At 50.4% G+C, this 19,824-nt stretch overlaps 1 protein-coding gene across 1 annotated transcript in view; it reads right to left on the bottom strand.

The window, feature by feature from the left end:
• The window catches only part of LOC110195514 (uncharacterized), a 55,093-nt gene that overhangs the window by 11,944 nt on the left and 23,325 nt on the right, over positions 1-19,824 (bottom strand). The window contains exon 3 of the mRNA XM_020968325.1: positions 18,505-18,651. The gene's annotated coding sequence lies outside the window, so the exon portion shown is untranslated. The remainder of the gene's footprint in view (positions 1-18,504; positions 18,652-19,824) is intronic.

Below are 19,824 nucleotides of genomic sequence, written 5' to 3' on the forward strand. Positions count from 1 at the left end.
TCTCAGAGACTTTGAGCATTAACAGATAAATCAGCAGGAAAGACATTAGCAACAGAAGGAAACATGGCCTCCAGATACAGCAAACAAATTCAGGCATTTATGAATAAATACCGCCCAAAAAAAGAAATACAAAGAAGAGAGAAGGAAAGTAGGAAATGATCCAGCACTTGTTAAGATGGAGGACCCTGTGGAACTTGAGAACACAGGAGCCACAACCCACTGTTCTTGAGTCATTTAAAAAATAGATGAGGTGATGAGAGCAGAATTTATGGCCTGCACAGCAGAAATAATGGGCAGAATAGAAAAACTTGAGGCTCTAATGCAAGCCTCACCAAAGAAACAAAAGAGCAAACAATAGATTGGAAATGTGAATGTGGAGAACCAAGAAACAACCTAGAAGAGAAGCAAAAAACAAGAACATTGAAAGGAAACATGCTTGAGGGGCAGCGAGGTGGTACAGTGGATAGAGCACCAGCCCTGGAGTCAGGAGGACCTGAGTTCAAATCCGGCCTCAGACACATAACAGTCACTAGCTCTGTGACCCTGGGCAAGCCACTTAACCCTGATTGCCAGAATGAAAGAAAAAGAAAGAAAGAAAGAGAGAGAGAAAAAACATGCTCACTATGAAAGCAAACATTGAATTCCAAGACTGGATGCACAGAGCCAACCTAAGTATCAAAGGACTACCAGAAAAATGCAACAGGACAAAGACCCTTAATACCATAATGAAGGAAATGATAGAATTTCTTGTATTATTTCCATATACATATTATTCCATATACATTGTTTTTATATACATCCAGAATTTCTGAACATAGAAAATGAAATTCCAAAGAATTCACAGATTGCCTCCAGAAAAAAATTCGAGGCTGCAAATTCTAAGACTTATAGTGATTATATTTAACAATTGAATTAAAAAAACAAATTCTGCAAGCCATCAGGAGAAAGGCCTTCAAATACAAAGGAAAGGACATTTGGATAAAGCAAGACTATTCTGCAGCCACCAGAAAAGAAGGAGAGACTGGATTAACATGTTCTGAAGAGCAGGAGCTCAGGATGCAGCCCAGGGTGACCCGTCCTGCAAATCTGAGCTTCAGCATGCGGGACCAAAGAGACCAAAGATGGACGTTCAATAACAAAGAAGAGTTTGAAACATCTGTCTAAAGAAAGCCAGAACTGAAGAGAGGGTTTGTATCTCAAACACCCCAAAGAGCAGAAATGCAGGAAGAGCAAATAGAATGCAGCGGGCAAGGCCAGCAGCAGCAGCAGTGACAACAGGGAGACCAGGACGAGACTTCTTCCTAAAGGGCCACAAGGAGACGGGGATGAGGACAGAAATCTGACAGAGGCATCAGTGAGGGGGTGGGGGGGGCATCATGGACAGAACCTGGAGGCCCTCCACCTATAGGAGACTGCTGTTTCTGTGGGACTCCATTACAACATGGGGGAGAGGGGAGCAGGGGGATAGAGAGGAGGGAGTGATGGGCTGGCAATGAGGGGAAGGGGACCTTTGTGGTCTCAGAAAGAGGCTGCAGAGGAGCGGCTGAGGAGGAGTGGACCGATTGAAAAAGGGGAGGGGGAAGGAAGGAGGCTTTACTTTGGAGATGAGAGGGGGTTCCACTGATGAATGCTCCTATGAGTGAAGAGAGAGGGTCAATGAAGGGATTTGGTGCTTGAGAAATCTACTCGTCCTGTGGGGGGCAGGGACTTGGAACCCCTAGGGGCAATGGGCATCAGAAAGAGCTTTCTAGGCAAATGGAGGAAAAAAGTTCAGGGATGCTCATCAGTTGGGGAATGGCCAGACAAGTTATGGTATATGATTCTGATGGAATACTACTGTGCTGTAAGAAATGATGAGCTCATTGATTTAGAAAAACATAGAAAAGCTTGCATGAAATAATGAAAAGTGAAACGAGCAGAACCAAGAGAACATTGTATACAGTAACAGCAGGATTGTTCAAAGGACAACTGTGAATGACTAAGCTATTCTGAGTGTTATATATACTCAGATCAACTACAAAGGACCTATGCAGGAAGATGCTCTCCACCTCTAGAGAAAGCACTGATAAAGAGAAGTGTGCATGGAATGGTTTTACATATAAATAGATAGATAGGTGTGATATAGATATATAACATCTCTATCCATCTCTGTGTCAAATGGTGGTCTTCTCTAGTGCAGAATGGGGAGGGATGGAGGGAGACAGTTTGGAACTTAAAATGTAACAAAAAATAAAGAAAATTAAAGAAAAAAAGAAGAAAAGAAAAAGGTTAACAAATGAGGTTATGATCAATGGTGGGCTGCATAATCAGGGACCTGGTGGGGGAGGGGCCCTACCAGGGGACAGTGTCCTCTCTGACACCTGAAATCATTGGTTTATTCTGGAAATGAAAAAGGGAATCCACGAGGCAAGCCCTGCAAGGCAATGTCGGAAGGCACCTAGAGGGGGCAGCCCAGAACGGATACTGCGGAAGCCTTGATTGCATGAAGAATACGGAGAAAAAGGAGGGACCCGGTAATTCTAGGGGTCATGAATCAGAGAATGAGGGTCTAGAATAAACAGAAAGAAAAGACAGATAATGGAGAGAGTGAGAGAAATATTTTTTGGATTTTGGAAAGGGGCAGAAAAAAATGAAATTTCAAAACTAAGGAATAAACTAGCTGAAGGGGAAAAAAGAGAGAGGGAATATTACATGAGAAGAGGGGAAGAGGGGATGAGGAGTGAGGGGAAGAGAAGCAGGGAAACAAGGCCACCCCAAAATGATGAATTATGAAGGTTCATAATACTGTGTCTACAGCAGAAGAGGCAACTGGAAGCTGACAGGCTTCTGCCCAGACAGTGTCCAAGCATTTATAATAAGAAGGGAAGCGGTCAAATGGAAAAAAAAAAAAAGATTTTTGTATCAAACTTATCTGATGAGGGTTTGGTATCCAAGATACATAAACAATTATTAAATATAAGATTTACAGCCATTCCCCAATACATGAATGGTCAGAGGCTATGAACTAACAGTTTTGGAAAATAAAATTGCAAAGTATTCACAACCACATAAAAGAATGCTTCAAATCACTAGCAATAAGAGAAAGAAGCATAAACTGAAACCACCTTAAGGTTTCACTTCACACCATGGAAATTAGCATAAATCACAAAAAACAGCAACAGTCAATGCAGGAAGGGCTGTGGGAAGGTAGGCACACTAATACATTGTTGGTGGAGCTGTGACGTAGTACAACCATTTCGGAATTATGCAAAGAAAGTGGCTAAAATGTCACTAAAATGTTTGAACCAGAGATTCTCTTACGGGGCCAACAAAGGCCCCATTGATAAGACACCCCAGGGAAGCCATTGATAAGAAAAAGTCCCCATAGACTCAAATATATTTACAGTAGCACTTTTTGTGCTAGCTAAGAATCGAAAACAAGGTAGATACCCATCAACTGAAGAATGTCTAAACAAATTGTGGTACATGAATGTAATAGAATATCACTGTGTTATAAGAAATGTCTGTGGGGCAGCTAAGTGGCACAGTGGATAGAGCGCTGGGCTTGGAGTCAGGTACACTCGTTTTCCTGAGTTCAAATCTAGCCTCAGACACTTACTAGCTGTGTGATCCTGGGCAAGTCACTCTACCCTGTTTGCCTCAGTTCCTCATCTATAAGATAACTGGAGAAGGCAATGGCAAACTCCTCCAGGATCTTTGCTAAGAGACCCCCAAAGGCGGGGTCATAAAGAATTGGACAGCAACAGTCACAGAGGATGATCTCCAAATATTTTTTTAAGTAAAAACAAAACAAAAAACAACAAAGCAAAAATAAAACATGTGAATAAAACTTTTTTAAAAATCTAATTCTTAGCACTCACTAAGTGTTCTTAATTAAAAAAAAATGATGTGGATGATGGATACAGAGAAGCATGGAAGAATCTACATAAACTGATGCAGAGGAAAGTCAGCAGAACTAAAAAAGACCCAACACACAGTGAGTACAACAATGGGAGTGGACAGCAAGCAAGGACATCAACAATCACAACTTAATGTGACAAAATTACAAAGATCGAGTGGGACCTGACTAGAGAGAGACGAGAAGGCAGCCCGACCTCGCCCCTTCACGGAGGTCTTCACAAGGCTTTTCTCTGACCTCGTCAGGGCTCATCAGGGTGGCGGCATGGCCCTTTCCTGCCTTGTCCCGAGCCTGTCCTTCACGCCTTCTGAGAGGCACGTCAGCTTGATGACCGCATTAGTGCTGGTTGCAGAACCGCCGCTCCAGAAGAACGTGCGTTCCGCTCCGAGCTCGGTAATCTGGGCTTCCCTCGACAGACGCGCGGCACTCGGGGCTGCTGATTGGATGTGATGCTGCCCGAGTTCTCTCACAACAAGAAGCAAGAGCGCTTCATCTTCTGGGTCCGCCGGATAGCGTGCCTTCCATAAGCATCAGTCGCTCCATGCGCCACGTTCTTGGGTGCCGTCAGTCATGGGGGCTTGCGGAAGCTCCGTCGTCGGCCTGTTCCACAACAGCGTGCTCGCCTGCGTTCTAGATAACGGACGACCTGTCACGCTTCCCCAGCTGCTAAGGGAGCGCAGCAAGGCTGTGTGCTTGCCCCCAAGCTTTGTAGCATGACGTTTTCAGAAAGGTCAGACGCCTTCAACGGGGATGAAAATGGCATCAAAGTCAGCTCCTGCACTGACCGTAAATTATTTAACCTGAAAAGGCTATAAGCCAGGACCAAAGTGAAGGGAGAGATGGTGCATGGCTTTTTGTTTGCAGATGACTGTGCATCCGATGCAGCCTCTGAAGCAGCTCCAGAGTGGATCAGTTCTCTGCAGCTTGCTCTAATTTTGGCCTGACAATTAACACCGAGAAAACAGAGGTTCTCTACCAGCCAGCACCGTGCTATCCATACATGGAACCATTAGTTCCAGCAAATGGAGAAATTTTAAATCCTGTGTTCACTTACTTGTCACACATTGATAATGAGATGAACAGCACCCATTGCCAGAGCTAGCTCAGTGTTTGGGAGGCTCCAGTGGAAAGTGTGGGAGAGAAGAGGGATTAGACTGCCAACCAAGCTGAAGGTCTACAGAGCCGCTTTGCTGACCTCATCGTCGTGTGCCTGTGAAAGCTGGACCGTCTACCAGCACCATGCCAGGAAGCCGAATCCCTTCCATGTGGATTGTCCTAGCGAGATGCTGAACATCACCTGGCAGGATAAGGTGCCAGACACGGAGGTCCTTTCTCAAACCAAACTGCCAAGCATTCAACCTCTACTGCAGAGAATGCAACTCTGATGGGCTGGCCCGATTGTTTGGATGCCAAAGTACACTTTGCCTACAGAGAACTCATACAAGGCAGGCAGGCGCTCACGTAGAAGTCAGAAGAAGTGATACAAGAACACTGCCAAGGTCTCTCTGAAGAACTCTGCAATCGATTGTGTGACACAGGACCGCTCCACATGGTGTATCTGTGTCAGAGAAGGTGCTATGGGCACAGCAGAATTGCAGTAGCTCAAAAGAAACGTGAGATGTGCAGATTTAGAGACATCTCCACTCCAAATATTCTTGAGAACTATTTGTGCCGGACCGGTGGTGGAGACTTCCGAACTCTGATCAGCCATGGTCAGACACACTGTACCTTGAGGCTGACGTCGTGATGTCATTTGGGTCCTCTTCGAGAAAATGAAGAACAACTGATGGCATGAGGCTGACCTGGTCCGAGCTGCCCTCTAGGAAGGTCACCTTGACAGTGAACTTGAGGATGAACTGGAGGGGGATGGACCTATGGCAGGCAGATTCACCAGGAGGCACCAGCCTGGTGACATTGTCAGAGGAGAGAAGGGATCATATAAAAGAGATGTTACAAAGGTATCTAGGCAGCTCGGTGGCACAGTGGATGAGTCTGTGTGGGGTCAGGAAGACCTGAGTCAAATCTGGTCTCAGACCTTACCAACTGTGTGACCCTGGGCAAGTCACTTCACCCCGTTGGCCTCAGTTTCCTCATCTGTAAAAAAAGTGGAGAAGGAAACGGCAAACCCCTCCAGTATCTCTGCCAAGAAAATCCCCAATGGGTTATGAAGAGTTGGACACAACTGAAGTGACCGAACACAAAGGAGACAACAGGCCTTGGCAGAAAACTGGATGTGGGGGATGAAAGCCTGAAGAGCCCAACTGTTAGGTTGTCAGCCTGGAGGACTAGGAGGATGGTGGGGCCCTGGCAATGGGCAGATTTGGAAGGGAAGAGTTTGGGGGAAAGATAATTGAGTTTTGTCTTTCATATTTTGAGTTTCAGCTTTCTATGAGACTTCCACTTCAAGATGTCTAATGGGCAGTTGGAGATGAGAGACTGGAGGTCACAGAAAGGTCAGAGCTGGATAAGATCTGAGAATCATTAGCGGAGAGTTGATGAGATCACCAAGTGAAGTGATAAGAGAGAGAGAAGGGAAGGGAAGGGGACCCAGGACAGAGCCCTGAGGGACAGCTGTGATCTGGATGAAGATCCCACAAAGGAAACTGAGAAGGAGCGGTCAGAGAGGTTGGAGGAAAACCGGGAGGGGGGGTGGAGGTCTCCCCAAACCTAGAGAGAAGAGAGTATGGGCCGGAGAAGAGGGTGATGGGCAGGGTCAAAAGGCAGCAGAGAGGTCAGGAAAGAAGAGGATTAAGAAAAGTCCCCAGGATTTGGTCTGATGTAGTCTGGCCTCTTCATATGCAACTGAACTTTTCAAATCTCAGTCACTTTCTTCTCCCCCCGAGGACCATGACGTCAAGAAGTGCAAGTGAATTGGATTTCAGTGAGGGAGGGCTGTGCTGGAGAATGTCTCCTTTGCATCTGAAGGTCTTCCCTTTACATTTCAATGTCTCTGCATTTTCACTCCACCTAGACCAGGTGAAGTCTTTAGGGCACCCTCCCCTCCGCCCAGGCTTCTTAGAGAACAAAACAAACTTCATTTCCCTTTGCCTTTTTTTTTTAAGAGGGTTATTTTTCTATCAGGAGAATGTTGTCACACTGTTTTCCTAGATTTTGCAAAGCACTTAATCACGTTATTCTTTCGAAAAAGTTGGAGAGCGGGTGAGTTGGAAGACAATGCAGTGTGGCGCACTTACCGGTCAGTGTGAACCCCGGAAGGTCTCCGGTGGAGTGGCCCAGGGATCTGGGCTTCCCAGCTGTTTCATAATTGGAGAAAGATACAGATGATGTGCTTGTCAGATTTTCAGGTGACACAAAGCTGAAGGTAAAGCTAACACACTTCATAGTGTCAAGATCCTGTTTACAGGTTAGAATGTTGTTCAGTCCTGTCCGACTCTTCCTGACCCCATGTGGGGTTTTCTTGGCAAAGATACTGGAGTGCTTTGCCATTGCCTTCTCCAGCCCATTTTGCAGATGAGGAAACTGAGTGCCCAGGGTCACACAGCTGGTAAGTGTGTGAGGCCAGATTTGAACTCAGGAGGATGAGTGTTCCTGACTCCAGGCCCAGGGCTCTGTCCACTGTGGCACCACTAGCTGTCCTGCAGAATGTTAGGCCAAATCTAATCAAATGAAATTCAACAGGACTGAATGTAGTCTTACACTTGGGTTAAAAAAAGTACAAGATTGGGTGGGGGGTTGTGGAGCAGGGGAGCTCTAAAGGGAGGTGGGGCCTTCCTGAACTGCAAGCCCTCAGAATGACTGAGCGACCAAGGGGCTGAAGAGATTCTGGGCTGCCTTGGGAGGGGCCTAGAGCGTGCTAGGGACTGAGGGGGAGGAGCCCTGCGGCTGCTTGTGCCCTGCTCAGGCGAAGTCTGTAGGACTGGGCTCCACACTCTGGATCAGGTGCGTCCATAGGAGGGTGGGAAGACCGGGAAAGGGCCTCGGGATCATGATTTAATTAGAAGAGTTAACCTTGGGGCAGCTAGAGGGCGCAGTGGATAGAGCACCAGCCCTGGAGTTAGGAGGATCTGAGTTCAAATTCAGCCTCAGACACTTTATACTCACTAGCTGTATGACCCTGGGCAAGTCACGTAACCCCAATTGCCTTGCCAAAAAAAAAAAAGAGGAATTTAACCTTGTTTGACTTGGCTTCAAAGGGCAGAACTAGGAGAAAGGGGGAAGTTGCAGCGACACATGCCAGCTTAATATTTTTAACATTTCAAACATTTAGAGCCATCCCAAGGCTGCCCCAGATGGCAGTGAGCTCCCCATCGTAGAAGGTCTCCAAGGAAAGGCTGATAGTATACTGTAGCTGCCATTCTTATGCAGATCTGGGTGGGACTAGAGGGCCAGTTCTGAGGGCCTTCTGATTCTGTGATCTGGGGAAGCGTGGCGTAACAGAAAAGCTCGCTGAGTTGTCAGTGTTCTAGAACCAGGCCTGTCTGCTTGCTGGTCAAGTCATTTCATCTAAGCCTTCTTTTCCTGATCTATAAAAAGGTGCTAATGCCTACCTTACTTTAGAAGAGCGTTAGGATGAAACCACTGCATAAACAGTAAGGCCAATGTACATCCTAGACGTGCAAGACGGTGGAGGCAGGAGGAACCAGCAGGTGTTCTGGAAAAAAAAAAACCTGAGGGTCTTAGCGGACCACAAGATCAACATGAGTCAATAGTGGGAAGCGGCAGCTGAGAAGGCCAGTGGAGCGTGGGCTGCGTTAAGGGGGGCCAAGTCTCCAGTCGTTGCTGTGGTCATCATCGCCCTGGCTTTGCCTCTGTCAGACCTCCTCTGGAGGCAGTCATTTCCTCTCCAGGCAGCACTCTGGACCTCCCTGGCCATCTTGATTCCTTACTCCAGACTTGGCATTCACACCCCGGGAGCTGCCTCCACTCCTCTGGGGGAGGCACCTCCTCCCCAAACCACCATCTCAGGAGGAAGCTGAGGCCCTTCTTTTTTCCCTTTCCTTGTTTCGGTTGTCTTCCTCCATCAGATTGTAAGCTCCTGAGGGCAGGGCCTGTCTTTCTACCTGTATTTGCATTTCCTGCACTTAGCACAGTGCCCGACACCTAGTCAGTGCTAAAGAAAGGGAAGTGGCCTTCATTGGGCCCGCCGTGGTTTAAGAAGGACATTGACAAGTTGGAGAGAGACCTGAGGAGGGCAGCGCTGCCCAGGGAGGGCCTGGGGTCCACGGCATGGAGGGGGTCAGTGAGAGGAGGAGCAAGTCGTGGCATCCGGGGCAAAGCAAAGCAAAGATGACAAGTCTATATTTTGATGTCATTCGATGCTCCTGTTCCTTGTGGTATTGAAGGAGCTGGCGAGGAGGAGACTCTGGGGGATGTGGGAGCAGCTTTGAAGGACGCTCACAGGGAGGACGGAGGACACCAGCAAGGGCAGAGCCGCGAGCAAGGGGCCAGTTTACAAAGGGGCACGTTTCAGCTCCGTTCCAAGAAACCTTGCCATGCGAGCTGCCCGAAAGGGGAGTGGAGGGCTACCTGGAGAAAGAAGGGTACCTTGGTCCTTGGAGGTTTGCTAGCAGAGGCCGGGAGGCTCCTTGTCAAGAATGTGATTGGGGGGGGGGTCCTTCTGGTATGAGTGGGACTAGAGGCTGTGAAACACTTTCCCTCGCAAATCTAGGATTCTGTGATGCCAGGATTTGAATCATCTGGCTTGTTTTTTTCTCCCTTCCCCCCCCCAACTTAATAGTATTTTATTTTTTCCAATAACATGTAAAGATAGTTTTCAACATTCACTTTTATAAGATTTTGAGTTCCAAATTTTTTTCTCCCTCCCTCCCTCTCCTCTCCCTTCCCTCCCCTCGCCCCCTCTCCAAGACAGCACGCAATCTGTTATAGGCTCTGTTATGTACCAATCATATTAATGTATTTCCACAGTAGTCATGCTGTGAAAGAAGAATCAGAACAAAAGGGAAAAACCACAAGAAAGAAAAAAAAGAGCAAATAGTATGCTTTGATCTGCATTCAGACTCCATAGTTCTTTCTCTGGATGTGGAGAGCATTTTCCATCATGGGGCCTTTGGAGATGTCTTAGATCCTTGCACTGCTGAGAAGAGCCAAGTCTATGAAAGTCAGTCATCACACAGTGTGGCTGTTACTGTGCACAACCTTCTCCTGGTTCTGTTCACTTCACTCCGCATCAGACCATTCAAGTCTTTCCAGGTTTTTCTGAAGTCTGCCTGCTCATCATTTCTTATAGCACAATAGCGTTCCATTACATTCACATACCACAACTTATTTAGCCTGAATCATCTGTTATTACCCCTCTAGGGGCTCCAATAGAAAGCTGAGAGTCAAATGTAGGGATTCTGTGACTTGGTGAATCCAATCTGCATTTTTCCCTGACCACGAAGTGAAGGATGGCCTTTTCTCAGTGCCCCACTTTTCCTCGATGTAAAACAGGAATAAACCCTACCCATCCAATCTCTCAAATGGGGGTGGTAGCTTTAAAAATTGCTGCTGGCCCCAACCACAATAGAAATGGGAGCAGCCTGGACAATGGTCCCAGAAGACAAGCCAGAGGAGGCAGCTCTGTGAGAAATGAGCAAATGCCCTTCCTCAGCCAGCTGTCCACTCCCAAGCCTTCCTCCCCAGTTACCACAAACACGTCTCCCTTCTGGTTTGTTTCTCCTTGGTCTATGGTGAGGAATCAGAGGGCTTAGGATCTCAAGCCAGTCCAATGCCCTCATTTTACAGATGAGGAAACTGAGGTACAAGCACAGAGAGAAGAAAAGAATGACCCAGGCACACAGATCACAGAAGGGCCAGAAAGAGGGCCAGTCTTTGGCAGCAGGAGGCTCTCACCCTCTTGCTCAGACCATCCATTAGGAAGCTCACCATCCATTAGGATCACTGTGGCAGCACCTTCTAAGCTCATTTAAAAAACATCTGTGTGATGCCAGCGGGTCCCAACTGCCACTGAGCGTCACTGCTGGGCTGGGAGATTTCAGGGAGCTGCATGCCTCCCTTGAGACAAATGCCCAGACTTCTGAGCAATCAGTGTTATAGACTCAGACGTTGCAAATGGAGAGGCTTTCCAGCCTCATGACAATCCCACAGACCACAGCAGAGATTGCAGTCTCACTGAACACAAAGGGATATTTGTTGAAAAAAATATTTAAGTGGTATTCTGGAACTTGGTAGCTTCAAATAGAAAAGAGAGACACACAATAAGATGGAGAGAGGGGAGAGAGAGAGAAGAGAGATGGAGGGAGAGAAGAGAGAGGGGAGAAATGAAAAGAGAGAAAAACTGAGATCTTGAAATTCTCTAAGAGTTTCTGCTATGAAGGAGACGTGGGACAGAGATTCAGACTAAAGTAGGGAGATAGTCTTGGAAGACGGGCACAGCTTTTGCTATGGGAAGCCAGCCCCACTCCAGGCCCAGTGTTCATTCCCTACGAAAGTTCTGAAAGGAAGCGAGGAGGGAAGTGGGCAGGCTGCAAGAGGACAGCTGGGGCCGGGTCAGGAGAAGAGCTTCTAGGCCCACAAAACCTGGGGATGAATCAGACCCCAAAAGCCCGTCCCGCCTCCATTGACCTCCTCCCCACAGGCCCGTCTTTCCAAACCCAGTGATGATGTCGGCCAGGACCAGAAGAGCCACCCTCAGCCCTCTCTGCTGCTCCAGTCCAGCCGGCTCCTGCCAGCCCCTCCCTGGGGGAACTCCAGGTAACAGGCCCCAGCAGCTCCTCCCCCCAACACAGAGGATGAGCAGGACCAGGAAAACTGGAATGACTTGAGTCCCTCCTTCCCCGGGGCACAAACAAACCTGCCTGGCTCTCCCTCTGCCAGCGGTAATAACAGGGCAAAAGAAGCGGGCCCCACCTGGCACTCCGGAAGGGGAGGGAGGGTTGGCCTCATGCAAGGCCCAACAAGAAAACATGTCACCCAAGTCCCGAAGCCGGGAGCTTCTTCCGGGAGCCTGGCTCTTGCTTCACCCTCGTCCTGACGAGTAGAGGAGCTCCCTCAGATAACCACGAGCAGTGCTGCCCTGGACCAGGCCCGGTCCCAGGTGACGGGGACTCAGAAAGGAAGGTGACGAGAGTCCCTGCCTTCAAAGAGCTTACAGTCTACAGCCTTGCTTGCCAGACTCCTTGCCATCCTGCCATCCTCTAGACAAACCCTTGCTAGCCCCGTCATTAAAGTTATTTAATCCCCATGCCCTCTATTTCTAGGGCTTGTACTGTCAACAAAATGCTTGCCTAGCCAAAGGCACGTGAGGCATGCAAGCCATGAAAGCGCCATTATGCCTGTTTGACAGCTGAGTAAACTGAGGCACATAAAGGGGAAGTGACTTGACCAAGGTAGTGTAGCAGAATCTGGGAATCAATCAACCTGGGAAGCTGGGAATCCACTTGGGAATCAGTTCTGTTAAAGGTCATCTAGGAAGCTGTGGAAGAGCCAGGAACAGGCCCGGAGAGGCTGTCTCTCTTCACTAGTTCAACATCATGGAATCCAGGTGCTCAGTGGCACCTGCTATGGAGAAGGCCAGGCCTGCTCCAAGGGGTGGGTTCTTGGGCCAAATCATCAATGGTCACCTTTGCAGAGCAAAGTGACTCTGATGAGAGTAACCTATTATTTCCTTCTCCCAAGGCTACTGGCTGGTGGCACTGGATGGTTTCCAGAGATCTATGGACAAGGGGACTGGAGATGGGCCAGAAGGTGGATTCTCCAAATTAGAAGCCATTGAGCTTGACTTCAGTTCCTGGCAAAGTCCTAGAAGGGAGGGATGTGGAACATTCAGAAAGGGAGACAGCAAGAACGAGTCATGTCAAATGAACTGCACTTCCTGTTCTGACAGAAACATCGTAGACACAGAGGACCTAGATCTTGGCAGAGCAGTTAATAAAGTCTCTCAGATAACCCCATGGACTAGATGGAGAGATATAAATGTCAGACAGTATAATCTGGTGGTTTTGAGCCTCTTTAGATTGTGACGGCTTTCTTCAATGTCCAAGGGACTGCCATATGAAAGAGGGAGAAGCCGAGTTTTACTTGGCCCTAGAGGGCGAGGATAAGGATAACATCCTAACCATCCAAATTGTCCAAAAGTGGAATTTGCGAAGTAGTGAGCTTCCCATCAATGGAGGTCTTCAAGGAGGGGCTGAATAACCATGTGTCAACGGACTTTCTGCTCAGGTTGTATTGAACTCAATGTTCTCAGAGGGGCCTTCTGGCTCCAGGACTTCAGGATTCCATGAAATGATTTGATTTTTCTGGAAACCCTAGTAATCATTGGAATTATTTTGACTGTAGCCTCAAAGAATTGTTCCACATGTTCAACACTGTCTCCTTTGGGGCAGGGGCTCTTGAAAGGGGCTCCCCCAGATACATATTGTGTAGGAACCATACTAGGGGGAACCCCACGTGGACGGGTCTGTGACCCCATCGCTTGTTTACTGCTCTCTTTGCAAAAGGCTTGGAGGCTGAGGTGGGTGGGGTGAAGATGCCACAGCGTGTTATCTGTCATCAGCGGAGCCAGAAGAGGCCAAGCTGTCACTCTGGTTAGGTGGGTCCCCACCCTCCACGAGACGGGGGGGGGTAGTAATGACTTCTAAGTGGTGGAGACAAACATGGGGTGAATCACCAAGCCTTCCACCTCTCATCACTAACTGGCCGGCAGCTATTTCCCTAAGCGGAAGATGATTTGGATCTCCACAAAGTGTCCCCGCTGTGATTGCCCCAGACACAGGCTGCCATGCGTACCCCTGCCTTCTTCCTTCTGGGCCCGGATCTCCTCCTCACCCTCTGTGCCACTTGTGGGCTCTGTCCCCCTCTCCTGGCCCCCCTTGCCCCAGGAGCAAAGGATTCTCTCTCCCCTTCCTCTTTCCTATCTAGTTGCCCCCTGCCTCTTTCGTCCAGCCTAGGCTTTCCCCTCTCATTCCATCCCTTTCCACTCCTGTCTATCTCTGTCACCTTCTCCTTTGTTTATATTAAGTGTAGGCCTTAAAACTCACTTGGTGCCCCTGAGAGCCTGGGAACGGAATGGGGGCTGGCCTTGGAGGTTTTTGACCTAAACTGGTTAGAGCAAAGAACAGAGTCTGGGCTCAGATAGCCATGGAGGCAGCCTGCTGGGCAGGCATCGGTGGCCGCAGACTATGACTGAGCCTCTTTCCCTCCCCCAGATCCAAGCCATCCAGGCTGTATCTCCTTTTTTTTGAGTGTGCCCTCCCACCCCCCAGGTACTTTCTCCTGGCCCTCTCTGAACTCCCCCGGGTTCATCTCTATGCTGCTGGTGCGGATATGTCCTGAACCGAGTGCCGCGGTCCTACTGTGCGAGAGCCTTCATCAGAGGCCCTGGGCCTAGCAGACAGCTATCTCTGTCTCCTTCCCCACGCCCCTGACACCCTCTCATTTCTCCTTGCTTTCTCAATGACTATCTGGCTTGGAGTTTTTCCATCTCTTTCATTTTCCACAACCCCTCCCACTGTGGTTTTTTTCTAACCTAAATCTCATTTCGAAATCTCCTGCCCAAGGGGTTTTCCAACACCTAGTTTTGAATCAACCTGCTGTTTACTGCCCTCTGAGAACAGTCATCCAGATGTGCCAGGAGAGCAGGCCTGAGCCGAGGCCCTGAAAACCCACCCCCATTGGTGATGTGGGTGAGACTAGTGAGGGGGAGCCCATCCTAGACTCCTCCCCCTCCCAATCATTGATTTTCCTTCCCTGGAGAGAACAGCCCCAGCTAGAGGTCCTGGATGTCAGCAGAAGTCTTCTCCCAGCCTCCCACAGAACTGGACCCCCGCTAGTGAGTTTGGTGAAAAGAAGGGGCCAAGGAGGCAGAAGATCTGAGAAGAGATGGTCAGTCAGTCCATCAGTCAGCAAATCTTTATTAAGCACCTACTAGGCGGCAGGCACTCTTGGCTAAACACTGGAGATCTGAAAAAAGGCAAAACCCAGCCCTATTCTCAAAGAGCTCCCTGTCCAAGACAAACAACTCTGTACCAGCAGGCTCTGGATGAAATACGGTGGAGATAATGGGCAGAGAGAAAGCAGAAGGCATCACCTGAGACTGGCAAAAGCTTCCTGAAGAAGGGCCTTGAAGGAGCCAGAGGAGCGGGGAGGGGGTGTAAGGAGGGAGATCTAGTGTTCTAGGCCTGGAAGAGGGGAGTGGGGATGCCCAGAGGGGAGGAGGGCTCAGGTCGTTGCGTCCAGGAGTACACGGGTCTTCCCACCAGGGACCGATCTACCCTGGAGTAATGAGCGGCTCTATGGCCGTGAGGATCTAAACACCGGGAGCAGCCTGGAGGCCACGGAGAACTGGGTCAGAGTCTTGTCATTCGAATAAATGAAAACAGGCCATTGCCTTGGTGCACCAACCTCGCCACTGACTGGCCCCTGGCAAGCTGGTAGTGGTGAGGGGTTGAGGAGAGCTCCCGACAGTCTGCCTTGGGGCCAACGGTCAGGGCTGGTGGGGCTGCCTGGGCTTCTTCCCACAAAGCCAACGAGCCTGCTGTCATAGGTCAGCCGTGATGCCCTAACCAATGGACCTGTCCAACTCTGATGTTGAATGCCTGTTTCCCAAACCCCACAGTGCAGGGAAAAAAGAGCAATGGATGCAAAGTCCCATCAAGGTCTGCATCCCAGGCCTGACTCGTGGGTCTCAGTTTCCTCATCTGTCAAAAGAGGGGGTTGGGCTAGATGACCTTCAGAGCCTCTTCAGACCGTAACCCCAGCTGTCGGGACCCTCTTCTCTTTCTGCTCCTCTGTCTTCATCAATCCCGGCTGGTAGCTCCTCTATCTAAGCCCCAGGCTCCTAAGCAAATACGGGTCCAGCTTCTCCCGGCTCCATGTTCCAAGCAGCCTGAGGCTCGTCTGGAGAGGAATCCTCTCCTCTCTTCAGTCCTTCAGTCCCCGATACTGCAGGGGCTGCTTGGGAAGACACCTCATTTGCCTCTGGGGCCTCATCTGGCAGCTGGCTCTCGGGTTACTTTTCCCTCGGGAGCAGCAGACTGCTTTGTCTCTGAGAAGCTCAGACAAGATCTGCAGACCCCTCAGGGATGCGGCATCCTCTCTGGGGAGATAACCAGAGCACTTTTTCATTCGATCGGCTCCAAGGGGACAAACTCGCTGAGCACTCAGTCCCAGAGTGGACCAGACACTGCCAGGACCTCCGCTGGTCTGTCTGGCCCAGCACCCCAGGGAGTCAATAGATGGTTGTGCTGTGAGCCTGTGGGTGTCTGACCCCAGGCTTTCTAGGCCCATCACAGCTGTGCAGGGAAAAGCTTACTTCTGCCCCCTCCGAACCCTGACACCTCATTGACCTTTCATACCATCAGGCTGAGTCAAGTCCCTAAGGGCCCAGCCTCTATCAGGCACCCATCAAATGGGCCCAGAGCAAGCCCATTTCTCGTCCAGCCTGTTATTAGCTTCTGTTACAAGGGATGACAAGGACCAGGTTGTTCTCAAGATGGCAGAGGGTTTCCATGAAGACATGGGCTCCTTCCTTCCCTCCTGTACCCGGGGTGCAGACCAGGGGGCTGTCCTTCCCCCTTGTCCTGAGCCCGTGTGGTCTCACCACACATGGCACCAGGACCAAAGACGGAATGGGTCAGAACACCAGCCAGCCAGAGGCACTCATGCCTTTCGTCCTTGCAATGCCCAATCAGGAAAGGGCACCCTTCTCCCCATTTACCAGACCAAAGACTCAGGACAAAAAAGGAGAAGGCCCAGATAAATCAGCGTGAAAAGCAGCAGGAGCCCAGCGTGCCGATGCCAGGCCTAATGTGCCGCCATCCTCCGCCTGACGCCAGGTGTCTGGAAGCTCTGGCCCCTGGGGGCAAAGCCTGGCTAGGGCCAGGGAGTTAGCCTGCCTAGCCACGCCCTCACCCAGCTGGGCCAGACCAGGGCCGCACTCTTCTCCCAAACTTTGTAAATAACTGAGACGCTCACGCCCGCTGGTACCCTGACAGCTAAGGGCTTTGCGTGGGGAGAGCAGCGGAGGCGTGGCTCCACTCATTCTGTGGGATCCCCATAAAGCCTAGTTTAACAAGCTCCTTCACTTCCGAGGGACTCCTCACATCTGACAGCGAGGTCTGGGCTTCAGAGGCTCTCTGAAATCAAAGAGGCCGCAGCGTTACTCATTCCTGACCATTTCCTCTAAGGTCAGCGGCTGCTATTCTTGTCAGCCAGGTAACTGACCTGAGCCGGGACAGTCAGCGGCCTCCTCCTCCCCCGAGCAGGTGGCAGGTCTGACAGAGGTGCCGATGGCCCTGCCGTGTAGACACACTGAGGCTGTGTGGACACCGGCTGGCCAGGCCCCATCTTTTGCAGGAGGCCTTTCCCTGCCCCCCCACCCCCACCCCATACACCATGCCGGTATCCACATGGCACCCACGTGGCTTCCCTAGGGGATTACTGTCTACCTGTCCTGTGGCCTCTTCCATCAGACTAGGAACTCCTTGAGGGCAGGGGCCCTGCTGCCCAGCCCTCAGCCCAATGTTTAGTACGAGGGAAGCATGTGAGGCATGCTTGTGGACGGATGGCTAACAAAGCCCACCCGTCTTAAGCCGTGAAGGTTCAAGGCTTTGGGTCACGGCACCCTCTGCAATGGATGATCCAGAAAACTTTGAGGAGGGAGGGCAGGCAGCCTGTGCCCCAGACTCTTCTCCTCCGTGCCAACACTCTCAGTGCCCCTTCTCTGGAAGGCCCCCGGCTCAGTGAACGGCAAGCCAGCCAAGAGAAGGGGACTGCCCCTGCCCATGTCTTTAGCATCAGAAACAAAAGCCTCCCTCCCCATGACACTCAGGGCCCTGGGGACCCCCGTCGTGGCGGCGGCTGGACTCCACTCGGAGTGACATGGTCCCCAGAGATGAACGCGCCAGATCCCTGCGGGAGCGTCAGCGACTCTCGTCCTTCACAGCCTGGGAGCCACCCTGGGTATTAGGGCCTTCCTTTGGGTCCTCCCATGCCTCATCTCACACCTCAAGCCGCCCCTTAGGGAAACTGAGGCAGACAGAGGTAAAGTGACTTGCCTAGGGTTGCTCAGCTACTACATGTCTGAGGCAGGATTTGAACTCGGGTCTATCTGGACTCCAGACCTCAGGGCTCGGCTCACTGTGGCACCTCCTGGGTTATAGAAAAAGCTTGGAATTTACCATCAAGGGGACTCAGGGTGGACGACGCCCTGTGCCAGCTCGGACAGTCACTCAGCAGGGCCCTGTGCTGGTTCAGCCTGCAGGACAGGAGGAGCCCACGCCCGGGCATGGAGTGTGCACTTGGGAAGCTGCATGGCCAGCCCTTCTAGTGACAAGGGCTCAGAGACTCTGGGGCGCGATTCAGGTTTCACTTATTCTCTCCTCTTCACCCCAAACCCCTCCAGGGCACATGCCAGGCCTTTTTCCGGGCCTGTCTCAAAGGCTGTGATCTGGGTGAGCCAGCCCAACCTGGAGGGGCAGCGGATGACAGAGCCTGGGGACATCCCTGATCTGAGGGGCTGAGCAGGGCAGCCCACACCCCTCAGGAAGACAAGCATCCAAGGGGGAAGGAGAAATGGAGGCAGCCGTAGGCAATGCTGGGGCCCAGGTCAGAGCTGGAGAGCCCGGCTGGAACAGAAATCCGCTGGCCGCACCCGCACCCCACCAGCGGGGGGCTCACCCTACCTGAGCCTCTTCCCATCATTTCCTTCTGGGTTAGGGAAACTTTCACTCGCTTCCTTTTTCTTTTTTTCTTAAATTTAAGAAAAGTGAGCAAGATCCTGGTGCCTGATGTGAGATCCTACAGCCAGACTCCTTCAAGTCCCATGAAACCTGCAAACACAAGGGAAGAGAACATGGGCTTTGAGTCTGTGGAGTGGACCATAGCTATGAGGACGAAGTCAACTATAGTGGTGTAGCCCCTGCCCTTAACACTCCTGGAATGAAGACACGGGGTACCAATTCCTTTTGGCTTTGTGAATTCAACCTGGAGTATCACAGATCATGGACAGTGGGTGCAATCTTATATCTCCTCCTCCTGCCCAGCCAAGCAAGAGAGATGGTCAGTTCCTGATGATAATTACATTTCCTTCCCCTCTAGTGCCAAACATAGCGTTCTGCACATGCTAGGTGCTGAGCAAAGCATGCGTAACCGAGAAGAATCTGCCTAAAACGAGTGGCCTCTGACCATGGCTGGTGTTGATGACACCCACTTATAATCAAATCAATCCAGAGGCTGAATCAGAGGGCCGGCTGAGGGCTTCCAGTTCTAGCAAGAAAACCTCTAAAATGTTCCAGCCTAAACCCAACCCAAACCAAACCTAGTCCTACCATTCAGAGCAGTACGGCCAGGGAAATGAGCCCGCTGGCCCTTCCTCAGGAGCTTTCTGTGAGCTCAGGGACAGGATTTCAGGGCTCTAGGGAGCTCACAAGGCACATATATCTAGCTGCCAAAGCCGTCCCTGAGTCACCAAGTGCTTGGGTGACTTGTCCAGAATCCCTCCGCTTCCCCCAGGTCTTCTTATCCACTACATCTCCGACTGCCTCTTAGTTTTTCTCTTTGCTAAGCAAACACTTATCACAGCTTTATAGGCCACAGGGGCATAGATTTGGAGGGAAAAGGGATCTGGGAGGTCATCCAGTCTGACTCCCGTATGCCCAAGTCTCCAGTGACTAGGCCAATGTCCTTTCCACAGCCTCTCCTTGAGATCTTCCAGCAGGAGGATTCTTTTGGGTATATAATACTCCCATTCAAAGATGGTTAGGACTGTTCCCTGACAGGCAGCCAAATTGTGTTCTGTATTGAGAAGAGAGAGAGAGAGAGATGGTTCCTGGTCATCTGAGAGACCTCTGAACGTGCTTAAGTGTAGAGAGATGAGAGAGAGAGACAGACAGAGACAGACACAGAGGAGGCTAGAAGGTACACATTTTTGCACAGCTAGCTGCAGTCCCCAAAGCCTCAGCCACGTGGAGGGGGCCGGTCCCTAGTCTGCCTCTTAACTTTCA

This window comes from Phascolarctos cinereus, unplaced genomic scaffold (genome assembly GCF_003287225.1).
Source record: "Phascolarctos cinereus isolate Bilbo 61053 unplaced genomic scaffold, phaCin_HiC Scaffold_9;HRSCAF=440, whole genome shotgun sequence".
Classification (NCBI taxonomy): domain Eukaryota; kingdom Metazoa; phylum Chordata; class Mammalia; order Diprotodontia; family Phascolarctidae; genus Phascolarctos; species Phascolarctos cinereus.